Here is a 4,864-nt window from a genome sequence, read left to right as displayed (position 1 = left end):
TGTGTCACATGAAATGCACCCACAATCCGAAACATATTTTATTTGATGTTTTAGGATTTGGATTTGGGTCGCATGAAATGCGCACCCGAGCTTAAGAAAGTGAATTATTAAACACGCGCCTAAAGAGACTATCGCGTTATTATTTTTGCGGAGGCCGCGAAATTCGCTAAACGACCCTCCTGAATTCTAAGTAATTTTAAACAAGTATTTACTGAGGGCCCCGCAATTTGTATTTTTATTCGGCGAGGCTCATCTCATTCTTATTTTTTAAAGAATTTGCAACGTCATGGAAATGCATCTCGGGCCACGCCACAATCAGTGCGCCCGTGACTAGAGACATATTTCGACTCCGTTGAGATTTGGATTTGGGTCACATAAATGTGCACCCGAGCTTAGGGAGATAACATTATTAAAGGCGCGCCTAAAACAACTAGCGCATTATTATTTTGGGGTAGGGCCGTGAAATTTGCTAAACGACCCATCCCGGAATCTAAGTATTTAATACATATACTTTGTGAGGGCCCCGCAATTTGTCCCTTTTATTTGGCGAGGCTCGTCTCATTTTATTTTTTATTATTATTATTTATTTATTTTTTTTATTTTTTTATTTATTTTTTTTATATTTTTAAAGGGATGCCATTTTTACGCTTTTAACCATACTAAACCTTACAGCTTCTTTACAACTAAAATCTCATAACTCGTTACAATTTTAATAAAAGGAATCTAGCAAGATGAGTGTTTTGGAAGTAATAACAACAAGTAATGCTAGTTTTGTCCGAATGAACTAAGCAAGAGAAAAGACGAACAAATTAACGTTACACTGTGTCATGGAACAACTAACCCTACTTAATTAAATGATATCAAATAAACAAAAATACGTAACACCAAAAATGAACAAAACGCATATGGTGAAAACATAAGCAGAACATTATCACATCAATTTGTATATTGCATATTCGAACATTCAACGTAACATTTCCTTATCTAATGCTTGAAGTTTACTAACCTTTGAACCTCGACAAACTCAGGACGACAAACACGACCCCGACGGAATTCAAACCAGACCTCACTGGACGCGGAACGACAACGAAAACCCCGGAGCACACTCGACGAACCGGACCTCGACTCAACTTTTGGACTTTGGACTGGAACTCGACTTCAACTCGACCTTACTGACGGACCTGTTTGGTGGTGTACGCCAGTGGTTTTGGACGATGCTGGGCAGTAGGTGATCGTGGGCTGTTGTTTGACGGACATGCTGAAAACGAACAACAAAGACAATGGCTGCCGCTCGACCAACGTAGCAATGGGGTCTACGATGAAACTAGGAGGAGGAGGGATGGTTGTTCGGAGAGTGGTCGACGCTGCTACGGGTGGTTGGTGCCAATGACGACGTGAGGGAGTGGGGGGGCTGGTTACAGTGGTTGATGGGTAGGGTTTTTTCTGGTTAGTTGTGGAGTTCGATGGGCAGTGGTCGACGGGAAGGTGAGGATGCCGACGCAGTTTCGACGAGCAGCTGGGGACGAGGTAATGGTGTTTGGGTGTTGGTTATGGTGGAGAAGGAGTGAAGCTGGGGGCAGCGACGACGGGGGTGGTTGGACGTGGGGTTTTTCGTTGGTTCGTGGGGATGGCGATGCAGCGAGCAGCAGCTCGACGGAGCTGGTACGTGTGGGGGGGGGGTTATCGGAGGGGATGAGGGAGCCGATGGGGGAGCTGGTCAGGTGGCGGAGAGGGAGCTGGGGAAGGTGACGGGGGTGGTTGGACGTGGGGTTTTTCGTTGGTTCGTTCTCTCTAGGTTTCGTTTTTTTTTTTCGTTTTTCTCCTCCCCGTTTTCTTCTGCTTCTTCTTCTTAAGAAGAAGAAGATAAACAGTACGTTGTTTTCTTTTTTTTCTTTTTTTTTTTTTAAAAATCCTCAAAATCCCTCCTCGTCCGTGTTTCAATGCCCATAAAAATGAGCCCCACGCGTGGTGGGGTTCGAGGCATATGTCCCCCACGCGTGGTGGGGTTTCCCACGTGTCCTGGACACGGTTTATTATGGGCTAGGTCCGAAAATTAGGCCTAAAACCCGGTAGTTTAAACCCGAATATTATTCTTTTGCCAGGACCCGAGAAATAGGAACACGTTGCTTAACTAGTCCTATGTAAGCAAAATAACTACCAAAAATAAGACTAGTATTTAACAAAACTATATCTTTTTAAATATTTTTTAAGGATTTAAAATAGCTACAAAATATTAATAAAACTATTTTTGTAATTTTCGTTTCTAAATATTAAGATAAAATATGAGGTAATATTTTTTGTATTTTTTTCCAAATTAAAATGACTACAAAACCTTAATTATATATTTTTTTTGTAATTTTCGAAATTATAAAGTACAAAAATAAAGTACAATTTTTTTTGTATTTTTCAAGTTTATGAGAGATACATAAACTAAAATTTATATATATATTTTTTGAAATTTCTTTTGCAACGAAATAAAGTAAAAATAGTTAAAATGGCTATACTAGTCCTAAATTAGATATTTAAGCTTAAGGACGTAAAAATTCCCGGGGAGGGTCAAAAATCACGTGCTTACAGCTGCCCCTCTTTGACTGGAAACACGAAGAGTTTTCCGACAAAGAACGACTAGCCGTGTTTTTGACCCGACCATTACTTGGACGGACTACACTTAAGGAAAGGAAGGGAATGTGACCGGAGCCCTGGTATCTGAGCTGCCTACATATCCTTGGTTATACAGGAATCAGGCCACGTGTAGTTCGGGAATGAGAGAGATGGTAGAGGGTACCGAGGTGGAGAGCCGATCGAGGTGCCGTTCCGTTGAGGTTCCGGTCCGCGGTCCTGTCATTACAACAAAAATGAAAACTGAAAAAGACTAACTAAGCCTATCAGCTACTAGTTACAAGGATTTCTATCTCTAAGTCTTCTGAAACTTGATCTTGAGTCTTGAATGGTGCTTCATATAGACTTTGGATTTGAACCTTGATACTTGCTAGTTGTAGGCGCTAGTTCTTGAGCAGATTACATCCGTTCTCCACTTCCGTGCTTCGGATTCATTCATTTTTCTTCTTTTTTTTTTTTTTGATTAGCTTTTGTTGACCCTCTCAGACTGTTGACTCGCATTCTTGGGGCGAGCTTCTTGTTGCTTATATCTTGGATTGAGTGCTGGGATTTTTGTTGTGGCTTTCTGCCTTCCAATGGGTTACGACCTGACTTTGAATTATCCCGCCGTTCTACAGGCGGACCCCTAACTTCTTCAATCTTTGACATATAACAATCTTCTGTTCTACAGGCAGGCCCCTGACAATCAAAACAAACAAAACAAATAAAATTTCCTAACCCAGTTTGTACTGGGAAGGTTTGTGAGTCGTTAGCAAAATCGTAGCCCACTGATACTACTGATGCAGTGCTGAGAGTGAACTAAACACTAGATTAGGATGTATTCCCTTGTTATACAGGTGGGCGCCTAACTTCAATGCTTGAAATGTAAGGACTGAAATGTATTCCTCTCGTTATACAGGTGGGCGCCTGGCTTTAGGAAAATGACTCTTTTTTTTCAAAATGTTTTTTTTAGCATCTTAGGAGAAAGATTCATCGGACTAAGATTTTGATCCTAGGAGAAGGTTCGTCAGACTAGGTCTCTATCTTAGGAGAAAAATTCATCGGACTAAGATTTTGATCCTAGGAGAAGGTTCATCAGACTAGGTCTTTTCTTTTTGGTATCTTAGGAGAAAGATTCATCGGACTAAGATTTTGATCCTAGGAGAAGGTTCGTCAGACTAGGTCTTTGTTTGTTTTTTTTTGGTTATCTTAGGAGAAAGATTCATCAGACTAAGATTTTGATCCTAGGAGAAGGTTCGTCAGACTAGGTCTCTATCTTAGGAGAAAAATTCATCGGACTAAGATTTTGATCCTAGGAGAAAGTTCATCGGACTAGGTCATTTTTTGTTTTTGGTATCTTAGGAGAAAGATTCATCAGACTAAGATTTTGATCCTAGGAGAAGGTTCGTCAGACTAGGTCTCTATCTTAGGAGAAAAATTCGTCGGACTAAGATTTTGATCCTAGGAGAAGGTTCATCGGACTAGGTCATTTTTTTGTTTTTGGTATCTTAGGAGAAAGATTCATCAGACTAAGATTTTGATCCTAGGAGAAGGTTCGTCAGACTAGGTCTCTATCTTAGGAGAAAAATTCGTCAGACTAAGATTTTGATCCTAGGAGAAGGTTCATCAGACTAGGTCTTTTTTTTTTTTGGTATCTTAGGAGAAAGATTCGTCAGACTAAGATTTTTTGTTTTTGGGTATCTTAGGAGAAAGATTCATCAGACTAGGTTTTTTCTTTTTGGTATCTCAGGAGAAAGATTCATCAGACTGAGATTTTGATCCTAGGAGAAGGTTCGTCAGACTAGGTCTCTATCTTAGGAGAAAAATTCATCGGACTAAGATTTTGATCCTAGGAGAAGGTTCATCAGACTAGGTCTTTTATTTTTGGTATCTCAGGAGAAAGATTCATCAGACTGAGATTTTGATCCTAGGAGAAGGTTCGTCAGACTAGGTCTCTATCTTAGGAGAAAAATTCGTCGGACTAAGATTTTGATCCTAGGAGAAGGTTCATCAGACTAGGTCTTTTATTTTTGGTATCTCAGGAGAAAGATTCATCAGACTGAGATTTTGATCCTAGGAGAAGGTTCGTCAGACTAGGTCTCTATCTTAGGAGAAAAATTCGTCGGACTAAGATTTTGATCCTAGGAGAAGGTTCATCAGACTAGGTCTTTTATTTTTGGTATCTCAGGAGAAAGATTCATCAGACTGAGATTTTGATCCTAGGAGAAGGTTCGTCAGACTAGGTCTCTATCTTAGGAGAAAAATT

Source organism: Nicotiana sylvestris, chromosome 3 (genome assembly GCF_000393655.2).
Source record: "Nicotiana sylvestris chromosome 3, ASM39365v2, whole genome shotgun sequence".
Taxonomy (NCBI): domain Eukaryota; kingdom Viridiplantae; phylum Streptophyta; class Magnoliopsida; order Solanales; family Solanaceae; genus Nicotiana; species Nicotiana sylvestris.
Note: the sequence above shows the minus strand (reverse complement) of the source record.